At 35.3% G+C, this 16,125-nt stretch overlaps 1 protein-coding gene across 6 annotated transcripts in view; it reads left to right on the top strand.

The window, feature by feature from the left end:
- Positions 1-16,125, top strand: part of CNTN1 (contactin 1) — a 370,454-nt gene that overhangs the window by 75,284 nt on the left and 279,045 nt on the right. Inside the window, exon 2 of one of the 6 annotated variants that reach the window (XM_039340674.1) lies at positions 12,029-12,106. The exons of the other annotated variants lie outside the window; for them this stretch is intronic. The gene's annotated coding sequence lies outside the window, so the exon portion shown is untranslated. The remainder of the gene's footprint in view (positions 1-12,028; positions 12,107-16,125) is intronic. 6 annotated transcript variants of the gene reach the window in all.

The raw sequence follows: 16,125 nt of genomic DNA on the forward strand, positions 1-16,125 counted from the left end.
GTTATCACATTACTAATAGGAAATCCTTTATTGTAACAAGTCCATCCTCTATGTTATCTGGGCTAAACAATAGTTCAGAACTAACTCTTAATTATTAGTTTTCATTTCCCTTATAGATCTAAATCCTAATTATTAAACCCATTAATCCCTTGTTTTTTATCATTTAACAATATTTAAACCCAATAATCATATTTTCCTTTATCTAAGAAGTCTTTTAGCCCATTAATTGAGACTTTAGTATCCTCTATCATATCAAAATCAAAATCAAAAGATACCATTTTTAAAAAATCTAACTCTGGTTTTGTTTTTGTGCCAACCAGGCTTCCGTACCAGAGCCTTTAAGTCATCAGATAAGTCTCTCTTCATTCTTGCACATATTATTTGAACCAAGGGAGACCATCTAGTTATCACTTTCCCAAGAAAACTGGCTCATTCATAATCATTAGATTGTCGTCCTGATGGCTCCTTCAATTTGGTTTGATCTTCTTATTCCTCAAGTTTCTTCTGGTTTGGGTAGAGAGTCCAATTTTATAGTTGTTATTTGTTGGTCTTTAACTACAGGTACTACTATGTAGGTGTTGCTTTGTTCCACTTCTGTTGCTTTTAGGGTTGTAGGTTCTTTGTAGGGTTTGTCTGTCAAGGTTTTCAATAGGTTGTATTTTAAAGTCCTCTGTCTTGGTATTGCTTTCTTCCGCTTTTGTTGGTTGATGAATTATAGATTCTTACATTGAAATCAGAGTTTCATTTTGTAGGGTTAAGCTGGCTCCTTTATCTTTCAGTCTGGGTTTAATTATCTCAGTAGCTTCAAGAATTTTTTCAAGTATAAGTTTATAGTTGAGTTGTTGCTGGTCTTCCTCCATTTTTAGCACAGTTATAGATAGTCCTTCAGTGAAGGCTATTTTTTAGGTAAAAGTCAGTAAATGTTCACCTCCACCAGTCCTATAAAACAATTTCACTGTCCAGCTGTTCTCCCATTTTATTATCTCTTTTAGATAATTCCAAGGGCAAATCTAGGCTGTAAGCAGGTCTCTTTAAAAAGAGTATTTACTTGCTATACCAAATTCCGCCACAGCATTTAAAATCTTATCAAGACCAGGTTAGGTTTTTATCCAGATAGAGTTCTTTTTTGTAGATAAAGTGACAGGTCCCCGTGAAAGTAGGAATTTTAGGTCCCCTGCTAAAGGTAAGATGAATCCAGTTGCTTAATTATATTTTCCAAGGCTTTAATTTCCCTGCGTAGTCAGAAGCCGCTATCTTGGAGGGTGGGAAAGAAACGTTCCCTTCCCTCTCTCCTCGCAGGGAAAGAAATTTCAGAAGGCTTTTGACAGGCAAATAGTTGGGCTACAAGAAGGTAAGGTCTCACCCAGTTCTTCCGTGTTGCTTTCTAGTGCTTAGTTGTTAGTTTGGCCTAGGCAGGCAGCGGCTACGTGATGGGCCATGTGAATGGTCGATCTTTTCCCTTTCGGTCTGAAGAGCTGTTCTGGATCAAACGGAAGGGCTGCCACCCTTCCGCAATCAAACAGGAGGCCCTCTTCATGGTCGTCGCCCCTCCAAGGCAACTTTCGACCCCTTTCAGGGTCCCCGGCGGGAGAAAACTGGAGGGAACTATTGCTTTACACATCCGCTAGTGCTGCAATCCGGAACCAGAAGACAAGACTGGTTTCTTAAGTACAGAACTATGTACCTTTTGCAATGTAATTATATATTTCAAAGGTGATATCCAGAAGACATTATTTAATTTAGATTTTTAAGTGTTTCTCTTAAAGTAAAAATGTTCAGGTATTGGCTAGACAGTAGCTATGAAAATAACAATCTGATATGAAAGCAGTTGAACAACAATGATTCTGTGAACATGGTTGAACTTGTTTCCAAATATGCAGTTGTATTATACAGATAAATTCAGTTAAGTGATAGCTTGGCAGGAGTACATTTTTACTGTATTGCAAAGTTCTGGTGCTGATAAATAGTCAGACAGTATCTAATTAGAATACAAAAGAAACTTCTTGTATGTGATCAGAAATGCAGTCATTTCTATGGATAATGATCACTTTAATTTTCAAGTGTTCTTTGTTGTTATTGAGGGACATGTGATTCATAAGGATAAGAGAGTAGTAGAGAAAAGTTCTCATTATCTAGTGCAATTATGGTTTTATTTATTAATTTAATATTGTTTATTATTTCCTATTGCTTTTTTGCATAGTACTGGATATAATACTCTCATTTTTTGAATTAAAAATATGTTGCAATCTCAGATTTTTTTATAGACAGTAATTTTTCATAGAAAATTGCAGCACATACTTCATACAGTTTTGCTTATCTGTATATTATTGAATAACTTAATTAAATTAGAAATAACATAATTATTCGTTATATGTAGTATGTGCATAAAAGCTGGCTTATATTTCTAAAGATTACCTTCTTAATGCCTCTTGATTAACACTTATGAATTTTTATAGAAATTTCTATGAAAGCAATGAGATTTATATGAAATATATGTGTATTGTAGTAGATACACTGTATATACATGCCACCATATGGAGGTATTTATTCATAAAAATAACTTATGAGGAAAAGATAAGTGAGAATAGAATTGTCATTGTGTTTTTTATAACCAAAAAGTTCATATTTGATGTCTACATTAAGAACTATCTCTACAGTACAACTGGTGCCATTATTATAAACATAAATATGGGTGGGTCCTTTAAATACAGTTATATTGCTTCAAATGTTTCTGAAGAGCAGGAACCATTAGTTATTAGTTTGTTGAAATTTATTTTTAGTCAAATACCAAAAAAGCAAACATATCGTAAACTAAATCTACAAATTAATTTTGACAACATTGTTATTTTGGAATTGGGGGAATAATTGATTGGAATAATACCAATCTCTCTCTCGCTCTCTCTCCTTCCTTCCCTCTCCCTCTCCCTCTCCTTCTCCAAACTTATTTGAGATAGGTGCAGTATTAATACTCTTTGGGTACACATAGTTACTAATGCAAGACCATCCCTTCAAACAGTCAGGGAAACCTAGCCAGTTTCTCACTATGAATATATTTCATTTTTTATTATTTACCATAACATATTATATACAGTATAAAGAAACATTAAATATATATTTTGGAGAGTGAAATGATATAGTCAAAGACAAAAGTCATATATAAATCAAGAGGGTGTCCTCATTTATTCTTGGTTTCCCGTCTACCGTTTTGATCTTTATGCCTTGGCAAGATGTGAAAATTGTAGAAAATACAGAATTCTATGAGTGTCAAGGGGTTTGGATCAATGTATAACCTAGCTATGAAACATATTGAATAAAATCACCAATAAAGTTGGTGAATTAGCTGACAGTGGGCCTCATCATATACATTACTTATAATATAGTTGAAAGAATATTTAATTCTACTTAAGCAAATAGGAATGCAGATATGAAAAAGTAAAGTAATTTACACTAAAAGACATTAATGTTTTAATCATATTTATAAAATTTTGTCCAAAGTCCATTGTTTTTAGTTGTTGAATCATAAATTGCCAGAAAACATTATCAAATGCCGTTTGAGCATCTAGAAATACTAATCCAATTGTTTCCCTGGATGCATTTCATAATATTCCAATATGTACATTATAACTCTTAAATTATTTTTTGTCTCTTTGATAGAAATCCATTTTGATCTGGATGTATAAATTCAATTAGAAATCTTTTCAGTCTCTCTGCTATTATTGAACTGAAGATTTTATAGTCCACATTTAGTAATATTGGTCTGAACTTTTTTATCTGTGTCAGATCTGAGTCCACTTTTGGTATCAAAGTAATATTTGCTTCTGTCCACGTGCTTGGGAGTTTCGCCTCCAATAAAAATTCATTACACACTGGATTTCCAGTCTGATGCAATGATGAGACGGGTGGAAGAAACCGGAACTCCGGCTTCTTAGCCTGATTTTGCTTTGTCTGGCAATCCCAAGGGGTCGGAAAGTTGCCCTGGAGAGGCAACAAAGAAGAAGGGAAGATTTGGGAGTCTGGACCAGATGGACTATCAGTCCAAATGAACTGAGAACCTCTTCAAATGGACAAAAGAAAGGCTGCCTATAGGCACAGGCAGTCCAAATCTTCATCAGCTGTGAAAAAAGTGGGGAGCCACAGCAAGCCATCGAACAGCTGATTGTCAACAACATGCTGAAAACTGGCTGAGATTGTTTTATTCCTCTTCCTTATGGACTTGGAAATAGAGATCCCCTGATTGGAAAAAGATTCTGAAACAAAGACCCTGGAAAGATCAGGAAAGAAGGGAGTTAAAAGCGGCGAGAAATTACAAATAGGGGAAGGAAATTAAGGACTACAAAAGAATATACAAAAATGGAATTTGGACTGATTTAAAGAAAACTTAGTTAACCCTTACGGTGTAGAAAATCTTTTGATATTTAATTTCTATGAGAAATAATTTAAAAGGAATTTTTAAAAAAGACTCTCCACGATCATATTTTTTGATCCTGGACATAACTACAACAGAAACTATTTGGAAACAGAGGGCTTTTTACATCTTTAATCTAACTGGAACATTTGGATTAGCCTAAAGTAGTTGGCTCATTTTACGGTTGGATTATAGCCTAAGGCAGTTGGCTTTTTTTATCTTGCTTTTCTCCTTGTGGATTTACAAAACTCACTCAGTTGAAAAGTGAGTGCACCAACTCTCACTAAAATTATGAAAAACTCCTCTTCTGCACCCTCTGTTGGAGCACCTAGTTCAGCAAGTCAGGGATCTATTGAAACGATGTTTCAGCAAAAAAATACTGCTCAAATAGAGATGCAAGCCACATTATGACTAATTCAAGAATCAATACAGAAAAATCATGAGACAAAAAGCAACTTTGATAAGTTAAATGAACCAATGTTGGATATAAAGGCACAAATTGATGCCATCAACAAATGATTACTAAAAATGAACAAAGAATTCAGAAAATGGAAAATAAGTCTGAAGATATTGATTAAAAAAATGGAGGCATTAATGCAAGAAAATGAAAAATTAGAACAAGCAAATCAAAGCTTAGAAAAAACAGTTGCAGCTTTGGAAATGGAGAAAGCTGTACACTATCTAAGATTCCAAAATATAGAAGATATAGCGGAAGTGATTATTAATGTCATGGTTCCAATAGATGATACCCATCAAAAGAACTTCAAGGCAAAGATCTTCCTTAAAGAATGTTTTATTCAGGAAACAAAGTATCAGCACTACATAGTTGAACCCAAAAACTAAATTCCCTTCCCCCAGATACAAAGTAACAAAGGTACAATTCCCACCTTCAATAAGCTGTCATAAATCACATTCCCCAATTAGCGAAAAGCGCGGGCTTCCTCCCCAGCTCCTCAGCCCGCCAAAACATTATCAGCTTGCCCTTGGGTTCCCACAGCAGTGTTATCATTATGGCTAGCTGAGTTTTCATTCCAACCCCCCTCCCTGCTGCACCTGATTCCTAAAAGCAAGAAAAAGGGTAGAAAACGAGAAGAGAGAATAGTTGTATTTTCATCAATTGTCAAAGCAGGAACATCTAATGTTAGCAGCATTGACATCCACCTCCCCTTTACAAAAAGGACAAGTCCTGCAATTCAAACAAAATTATAGGTTAGGGGTTGCCCCTTGTTTTATTAGGGTGTTTCTCATAGAATTTACTAATGAGCCTGTCAGCTTTTACATCAGTAGATTTTACCCATGTGGCTTCAGACAATGGATATCCTTTGCACTGCACTAAGTAGTGTAACTTTCCCTTAAAAACCCTAGAATCAAGAATACGCCTCACTTCATAATGAGTCTGTCCAGCTATCATGAGACGGCCAGGTGCGTTCTTAGAGGGAGGTCGTAAGATAGAACCCCGAAAAGGTTTCAGTAGGTGACAATGGAACACAGGGTGGACTTTCCCTAAGAGTCTGGGAAGCTTCAACTCCACTGTGATTGTGTTAATGATTTTTATGATGGGGAAGGGACCTAAGTACTTTGGTCCCAACTTCTTATTAGGCAATTTAAGTCATAAATACTTTGTGGATAAGTAAACTTTTTCCCCAACTTGGAATGACCTTTGGGGGCCCCTCTTTTTATCTGCTTGCTTTTTGTATGTCTCAGAAGCCTTTCTCAAAGCGATTTTCATTGTTTTCCAAACCTCCTCCCACCCCCTCACCAACTGGTCAAGTGTTTGGGAAGCAGAAGGTCCCTGAGGACCTTTTCCCATGGCAACTTTAAAAGGTATAAAACTGGTGCTGCTGTGAACCGAATTATTGTAAGCCACCTCTGGGACAGGGAGGAGGTCATTTGCTGATAATCCACATAGCATCTGAGATACGGCTCCACCATTGAGTTCGCTTTTTCAGCAGCCTGATTCGTAGATGGGTGAAAAGCCGACGACAGTCCTTGTGATGAGCCAATCAACTTGAGGAAACCCCTCCAAAACATGGCCATAAAATGCACCCCTTGGTCTGAGATTATCCGCTTTGGCATGCTGTGCAGCCTGTAAATATGCTTCAGAAACATAATGGTTAGTCTTTGGGCAGACAGGAGTCTTTTGCAGGCAATGAAATGAGCCTTCTTTGAAAATAGATCTATCACAGTCCAAATCATCATATTCCCCCTACTTTCAGGTAACTCCACTATAAAATCCATAGCAATTTCTTCCCATGGCTGGTAAGGGTCCACAACCTGTTGTAATAGTCCAGGGAGTTTTCCCGGAACTCTTTTCATGGTGGCACATATAGCACAGCTCTTAACGTAGTTCTCTACGTCCTGTTTCAAACCCGGCCACCAAAATTGTTGATGAACCAGATGCAGTGTTTTTAAATATCCAAAGTGTCCAGCTTGTTTCACATCATGATCATGCTGGAGAGCATTAAGGTGGAGGGTTTCGGGCAAATACAACTTCCCCCCGTATGTAAGCCAAACCATCCCTGCATGTCAAGGAGGTTTGATTATCTTTGAACCATTGATCATTGAGAAGTTCCTCTTTTAATTTCCTCGCCCCAGGGTCATCAGGGTTTGGGACTTTCGAAGGGGGGGCTCTCTGTGGCATTGGTTGAGAAGCAGCTTGCGGTGTAGATATAATTGCTTCATTAACCTCTTCATGCTGACTCTTGTATTGAGGTAATCAGCTAAAAAGCATCAGCTAAAAAGTCCCCCCCCAGGTGTACTTCAGGGTGAAGTTAAATCGGTTAAAGTAGTGGGCCATGGCCCACAGGTTGGGGATCCTTGAGCAAGAGAACTGGGAGGCCCCAGAGCTAAATTTCATGTGTTGTTGCAAAGGGTCTGAATACTTATGCCAATGTGATATTTCAGTTTTTTCTTTTTAATAAATTTACAGACATTTCTAAAATTCTGTTTTCATTTTGTCATTGTACTGAATGCAAATTAATGACAAGAAAATTAATTTCAACAACTGTAGAATAAGGCTGCAGCGTAATAAAATTGACAACGAAGGGAGTCTGAATACTTTTTGAATGCACTATATATTTCTTCATTACCCTTTCCTCATTATTTTATTTATCCTCTTATTTAAAAGTTTAATATTTGAAATATATACACACTTGGAGTTTTATTTTTCCCTAATCTGTAACTGTTGCACCTGTCAGAGTCAATTCTGGAAAAGAATTAATGGCTTAGTGACTTTTTTCTTTGAAAAGTGTTTATCATAAAGATGAGGTAGAAGTTTTCTAACATGGCTAGCTCAAGAGATGGGTCTTTAAGTACCACTTGAAAAAGATGCTGTGTTGTTTTGTGGGAGGGATATGTGACATCAAGATCTGAATAAATAATAAGCATTTTTATTAGCCAAGTGTTTAGCCAAACTGTTACAGAAGCTTGAAAGAAGAAATTCTGATTCATTCTTCCCTGGATGAGTACAGGTCATCTTGAACAGAGTTGCTGAATCGCAGAAGAAAGGAGCAGTTCTGTACTAATGCTTCATCATTCTTATTAGCATAGAGTAGGCTCATACCTGTGTTTGATCATGGTCATTTCTCATCTTTCCCTCTCGCTGCTCTAGGAATCATTTCTGCCATTTCATTTCTCAGAATTTTATGATAAACGATTGACTCCAGAAACTAAGAGAAGCTTTCAAGGAAACATTTAGTCCAGCACTATTATAGCGTCCTTATTCTACAGATAAACAAGGCATGTGTCAGCTCTTCCATCTTCTGCTTGGCACACCTATCTAGCAGCCTGCCATAGATTGTTAGGGGGGAGGGGGAGGAGAGCAAATGGGTAATAAATATGTATGAGGTAAATATGGGAAATAGGGAGGGGGGGATGACAGTTTGATGGAGGCCAGAAGTGCAGGAAATCAGCCTTTGCCAATCTTCAAGGACATGCAGCTTGAAAAAAGAATGTGAGTTGCTTGAAACATCCCAGCTGTTCTCAAAACACCTATGCAGCTCGTCATTGGCCATAGATGAACTGTCAAGGGGGGAGGGTTGGGAAAAGGGGGAAAAGTTTGTAACCTTTTGCACAGGAACATTAGTTCTAGCCTGACTTTGCTGCAACCAGTATCCTTTAGTAAAAGAACCTATCACTTCAACCAAATGGAGTCGAGGGTCTTTCTTTTATAGGGACCTAACTGGGGCAGGTCTGACATTATGTGGTAGAACAGCCTATGGTGTAAATAAAAAAAATTATCAGAAACTTAAAAAATATAAATGCAAAAATATAACAATGGAAATACATGGTTGTATTTTGGTTTGCATTATGGTTCAAGAGATACAAATTAGATATACAAATTATGTACATTAATGTTATTTGTAATATGAGTATATTTTTTTCACAAAGAGGGTTAGGGATGCTATGCTAAATATTTTTAGATCAAAATACTATCATTAGTCTAGAAGCAGCATTCAATGTTAAGAGACTCAGCTACAATCCCAAAAATAAGCCTTAAAGTATTATTGGAAATATTGGTATCTTATCTGTTTGAAGTTGGGACTCAGAGATTTTTTTGAGAGAGAGCTGAGAAAGAATATTTAAGGCTCAAAACTTGCTAGTCAAATTGTAAATCAATTTCCATCAAATCAATAAAATTATAATTAAATTCTTCATATATCTGTCAAGCATTATGAGGTAATTGTTTCCTTGTCTCCCACATCTTTATTTTTCATCTATATTCTAAAATTTATTTTTGTTTTCTTAAACCAATGTTTTCTTTAAAATTCAATCAGCACTTTATTACATTACATCTCTATTACATTTGCATCCATTATTTATTTTTGCAGCATAGCCATGTGTCCTCAGTCTTATTGTGCCAAGCTGAAGTAAGTTCTTTTAACTTCAGAGTAAGTCTGGCTTAAAGCGCTTGGTTCCCACCATACAAAGTCTGCTCCAATTGCCTTCTAAAAGTTTTATTGTAAATGGAGTGTACCAGCTCTCCTGACTCCTAGGCTTAATCTCTATCTCAGGTTTTAAATACTGATCCATTATCATAAAACCACTCTTTATTCTGCAGTTGTTTTCATATCTCAGAGTTACATGTAGGATTTTTTTTAAAAATTTTATTATTTTATTTTCATTACAATCATAAGAAAAAAATTCAGATACATAAAAAGTTAAAATACAACACACAAATTCTGACATTGCTCACCCATTTCCCCCCAGACTGCGTCCCCCTCTCATCTCTTCACTTCCCCCTTCCTTCTACCTCCTCCTCTCCTCCCCTCCCTCTCTACTCCATCTTTCTACTTAATTATCCCTCTCCTCTTCTTCTCAATTGGATGCGGTCAGGGGAAAATGCCCGAGCAATCCTCTATCACCAAAATCTGAACTATTGAACATACTACCCATACTCTCCCCTCCCCCCTCCCCCTTTCCCCCCCCCCCGACTTCCCAGAGCTCAGTACAGGGTTACAAAAAAAAGAAAAGAAAAAAAAACTAAACATAGTCAACTTAAATTTACTACTTATACAATAACCGGAATCATAATAACCCTTAACTCTCTGCAAACTTCAATTCATAATTAATAAAAATCCATTATTCATAAAGTAAATGAAACTTTGTTGTTCCATACTTCTTCTGAATATATTCTATCTATCTTCTCCATACAGAAACATATCTCTTTTGTGAATGGTCCTTTAAGCAGAAATTTTAGCCATTTCTGCTAAGTTAGAAACCTTGAATACCCATTCTTCTAAAGAAGGCAGAGAATCTTTTTTCCAATACTGACCCACCAATAGTCTTGCTGCTGTTATTAAATTCAGCATTAAAATAGTTTCTTTAACATCAAAATCCACAAAAATACCCAAAAGAAATAATTGGGGAGTAAATTTAATTTTCCTTTTAAAAACCTTTTGAATGTTCCACCAAATCATAATCCAAAAAGCTTTAATATTTTTGCAAGTCCACCAAACATGAAAATAAGTTGCATCCAAGGAACCACATCTCCAACATTTGGGTTGCAAATTCGGATACATACAAGATAACTTTTTAGGATCCAAATGCCACCTATAAAACATTTTATAAAAATTTTCCCTCAAATTTTGTGCTTGAGTAAATTTAACATTTCTGACCCAAATTATCTCCCAAGAATCCATTAAGATCGGTTCCTGTATATTCTGAGCCCATTTGATCATACAATCTTTTACTAACTCTGTTTCTGAATCCAATTTTATCAACTCATTATAAATTCTTTTGATAGGAGCAAATTTCTGATCTTTAATCTGAATTACCAAGTTTTCATCTGTTAAAGTAATTCCCACCTTCTTATCTACCCTCCATCTCTCCATTATTTGTAAATATTGAAACCATGATTGTAAAATATTTTCTTGCCTTAACAAATCAAAAGACTTTAATTGCCAATCTGTACCTGACCAAATGAGCAACTAAATCTTAAACTTAACCCTTGGTTTCTTGCCACCCCATATAAATTTATTGATACCCTTCTGCCACTCTTCCAAATTTGCATCGAAATGGGTAACATTTGAAATAAAAAAAGAAACTTTGGTAGAACATTCATCTTTACTACTGAAATTCTCCCCAACAATGATAATTGTAGTTTTTGCCAGTCATTTAAGTCTTTTTGTACCTTTATCCACAATTGTTCATAATTATTCTTATACAATTTCCCATTAGATGTTGTGATATATACTCCTAAATACTTAACCTTATTAACTACATTATAACCTGTTGCTTCAATTATAGTATCTTTTCCCTTCATAGACACATTTTTAAGTAAAATTTTAGTTTTATTCTTATTCACCTTAAAACCAGAGACCTGTCCATACTGCGCTAAAATTTCAACCAATTCGTTAACCGAATCTGTTGGATAAGATAATGTCACCACCAAATCATCAGCAAAAGCTTTCAACCTATAATCAATCTTATTTATTTTTATTCCTTTTAATCTAGAGGATTCTCGAATTTTAATAAGTAAGATTTCCATAGTTAATACAAATAACAAAGGGGATAGAGGACAACCCTGCCTAGTACCTTTTTCTATTTTAAATTGCTCTGTTAATCCCCCATTAATTATAATTTGTGCTGATTGTTGCTGATATACAGCTTTAAGAGCACACAAAAATGTATCTCCAAAATTCATTTCCTCTACCACTTTCAATAAAAATTTCCAATCTAATTGATCAAACGCTTTCTTCGCATCTATAAATATTAAGGTAGCAGGAATTTGATTATTCTTATCCAAATATTCTATTATATTAACCAATTGTCTTACATTATTTTTCATATATCTTCCCATTATAAATCCCGATTGATCAGTATGAATAAATTGTTTCAAAACCTGCATTAATCTATTTGCCAATATCTTTGCAAAAATCTTATAGTCCGTATTTAACAAAGATATAGGCCTATAATTTCTAGGCTGGGACAAGTCCTGATCATCCTTTGGAATCAATGATATGAAGGCCCTTTTCCAAGATGGAGGTAACTCTGCTCCCAGCAAAATGTCATTAAAAAGTTCCTTCAATGGTTCTATCATTTCTTCCAATAGCATCTTGTAATAAATTGCAGTTAATCCATCAGTACCTGGCGTCTTACCAACCTTTAATTGTTTAATTGCAGAGGTAATCTCTTCAACAATAATTGAAGCATTAATTCCATCACGCTGATCAGTCGTAAGTCTGGGAAAATTGGCTTGTTGTAAGTAATTTTCTACATCTGAAATTTGTATAACTTCACTAGTATATAACTTAGAATAAAAATCTAAAAAAGCCTTTTTAATCAAATTTTGTTGATACACCTCTTTACTTTATAACATATTTTGTTTATAATCCTTGATTTCTGCTTCTTACGTAATTGATAAGCCAACCATCTACCAGGTTTATTTGCATTACAAAATGTATTATACTTCATGTACCTCAAATTAATCACCATCTGATCCGCTATTAACATATTAAATTGTTCCTTAAGCAGAGTTATAGAAGCTTTCAAATTATTATCCATTGGATTTGATAATAAAATCTTTTCCTTACATTTAATCTCATCTTCCAACTCTTTACGCTTCTCAGTTTGTTTACGTCTATGAGCATTATTCATAGAGATCAAAATCCCTCGCATATATGCTTTACTGGAATCCCAAACCATTGGCATTGAGGTGCCCTTATTCATATTTCAAGAGAAAAATTCTTTTAAATAACCTCTACATTTCTGTATATTCTCTTCATATCTAAATAAATTCTCATTTAACCTCCAAGACCTTCTAGACCCTTTATCCAAAGAAATTTCCAACCATACAGGACTATGATCTGAAAAAAATTCTAGAAAATATCTTAGTATTCTTCACTCTGAAAGAAAAGTCATTAGTAACTAGAAAAAAATCAATTCTAGAATAAGATTGATACCTGTCTGAAAAAAAGGTGAAATCTTTTTCCTGAGGGTTACGTTCTCTCCAAATATCTCTGAGTTCCAAATCATCCTTTAAATCAAAAAAAGTTTTCGGAAGTCTAGCCTGGTTACACACTTTAAAAGAACCCTTCTTATCTTTGCTTGGATCCAAAACACCATTCCAATCTCCCATCATAATAACTGATTTATAATCCAAAGAAATTAGTTTCTGATAAATCATCTTGTAAAAATGTTTTTGTTGCTGCTTGGGAGCATATAATCCAACAAGAAGAGTTCTGTTATCATTTATTAAAAGATCAATAATAACATACCTGCCTTGTAAGTCCAAGTCAATTAATTTTGGTGAAAGCTCTTTTCTTACATATATAACTACACCTCCTTTTTTCTGCAATGCAGGAGCTATAAAATGTACCCCAAGCCAAGGGTTGAACAAGTATTTTTGATCTTTGGAAATAATATGAGTCTCTTGCAAACAAATAATATCATTTTTATGTTGTTTCAAATAGTAAAATACTTTCTTTCTTTTCTGTGGAGTGTTAAGCCCATTAACATTCCAGGTTAGAAGCTTTGCCATTCTTGGCAGGCAAGCCTTTGGAACAAAACCTCTAGACTTGCAGTCGATGACTTCTTTGGCCTTGCTCCTCCCACTGGCTCCGAAGTAAAGTGTAATCCATCATCAGCCTTTTGTTGCTGTTGCTGTTCTCTTTCTCTACGTTTATAGGCAGCACGTGTAATTCTCTGTTGTTTTGGGTCATCAATTAATTGAATAGATTCAACCAATAACTCTTCTCCTGGGAGTGGCTTTAAGCCTACATTAAATTGTGTTTCTGCCTTGCTCTCATCTTTTTTTGATCTTGGAGATGGTGGTGCCTCTGCTCTTAACACAGTCATATAAAAATCTTTTGCTTTAGAAATTGTATTAAGACAATAATGTAAGCCAAGATAAGTCACCACTATCCCCACAAGTATATCCCATCTGAATTAAATTTGTTGTTTCTTAAGTTCATCCGCCAAAAAAGCAAAATCTCTCCTCCTAAGGATTTTTGAAGGTATTTCTTTTAAGATTATCACATCTTGAGTTGCTATCTGAAATCTGTGCTTATAAAAAGCCTGAATAATTTCATTCCGCAATGATCTTCTAGCAAAATAAACCACCACATCTCTTGGTAGCTTCCTCTGTTTTGCGACCCATGAGTTAACTCTAAAAATCTTTTCTATATCTCTCAACATTGCTTCAGGGTCGCATTCCAAAACAGAAGCCAATTCAATTGCAATTTCTTCCTTCAAATTCTCCTGAACATTCTTCTTCAAGCCTCTTATTCTCAAAGCGAACTCCATTTCTCTATATTGTGACATTAAAATCTCATCCTGTACATTGTCTGCATTATCTTCTATCTTATCAACTCTATCTTGTAGTATTTCAACCTTCCCCACCACTTCACCCACCCTGTCATCAATTTTTTCTACAAGTCCAGCAAGCCCCTTCAATGCAGAAATAATATCTACTCTCATCTGGTCATTTTTTTTCTCAATAAGTTCTGCTGTCTTTTGTATAGTTTTCTCATAAATATTCTCCAAAACATCTTGCAAATCTTTAAGTGTTATTGTCTGTGGTGGTGGTGAGGGTGGAGAAAGTTTAGGTCTGGATTGCTGTTGTACAGTCTGAGTTACTGAAGAAGGAGTTGCAACTTTAGGAAGAGAAGCAGGTCCAGGACGTTTTGAGGCCATTTTAACAAAGAAAAAAATTTTTTTTTAAAGAATTAAAAACTAGTAAAAATAAAAAGAGCAAGAACAGCAAAAAAAAAGTTTACTCCTTAAAAAAAAGAATTCTCTTAAACAAATCAAGTCCATTACGTTGTTAAAGCTCGATCAATAAAAAGTAGAAAGTGAAGGTATTCAAACAAAAAGAGTAACAAAGAAACAATATTCCTCCGCCATATTTCTTGCTCCAGCAATTTGTTAAAATAGTAACAGGAGAAGATGTTAGTTCTCCCTGAGTTAAGTTAGAAGTAAAATTCAGTCATTGTCCTCCTGAGAGCTCTGTCTGCTTTAAAAGTCACTTACAGTTTGCATTAGGAAAGCAGCAATGGAGGCAGCGTCTGACTTCGTTATCTTCGGAGAACAAAGACATCCCAGGAAAGGGGCAACACCCGGACTTCGGAGGAGCTCTCACACTTCACCTCCCGAGAAAAATCCCTGGGAGATTGGTGAGGCTCAACTCCTATCCAGGAGAGAGCTCACCTTCTTCCCTTCACCCGTGAAGAAGATTTCAAGCCATAAAACAGCTGATCGTCGCTGTTTAACCGGCTTTTACGATCTCCCAGGAGAGGCAGCTGTAAAACAGCTGCCATCAACACCAATGCAGCCACCGGAAGTCCCATGTAGGGTTTTTTTAATAATTCATTAAAATATGACTCCCAAAAAATATGCTTGTGAATTCATGTAATATGTTCAGTATGTTCATTAAGTATAACAACAATGTCATATTGTGGCTGAATAAGCCCAACCAAGCAAAACACTAGAGACATGATGAACTCCAAAGTTAACTTTATTAGGCATAAAACAATCCGGCAAGTTTGAAAGAAAGCTAACTCTGAAGAAATGGTGGGAAACAGATAATTAAAATAGTAAAACTCTCCCCTCTCTCCCTGACAGTTCAGGTCACATTGTCCAATACATCTTCTAGTAATTGTTATAAGAAGAAACTTCAGTTTGCCAAAACAACTCCTCAGCTCTCACAGTGATGAGAAGCACCTGTGATTTTCTATTCTTTTCTTCTTTTTCCCAGTGATTTTTACTTCCCTCAAAGTCCTAATATCTGCCTCCTTATATTCTGTCTGTTATCTCAGAAGTATCAGTGTCTTTAACAACCTCTTTTGTAATTCCAATATAAAATTTTTCCATGTTACTGTTCACATTTTCATTGACCCTTCTTACAAAATCTTCAATAATTTTAAGAAGTCGTTTTCGTATATTCACTGTAGAGAAATTATCCACATTATCCACCGTGAATATTTTTGTGTCTTTTAAAATTATTATTTAATGGCCAGTTTTGTGTTTAAAACCATTATTTCAATCTCTTTTTTATAGAGTATCATTTTAAAATACACATTCCAGTTTTATGTAATGAAACTTGTTCCTCTTCTGGAACATCTAAGTTTTCTCTAATAGTAGATAACTATAATTAATTCCCAAGTCCATTCACACTAGATGTCACTTGAAGAGGCCACATATGCATTTATTTCCTTCTGGTGCTCTCTAGTGTCTAACATCAAAGTTGTCTTACCAAATACAAACAGGCAATTCCCCATGAG

Source organism: Crotalus tigris, unplaced genomic scaffold (genome assembly GCF_016545835.1).
Source record: "Crotalus tigris isolate CLP2741 ecotype Arizona unplaced genomic scaffold, ASM1654583v1 scf7180000017753.6788120, whole genome shotgun sequence".
NCBI lineage: Eukaryota > Metazoa > Chordata > Lepidosauria > Squamata > Viperidae > Crotalus > Crotalus tigris.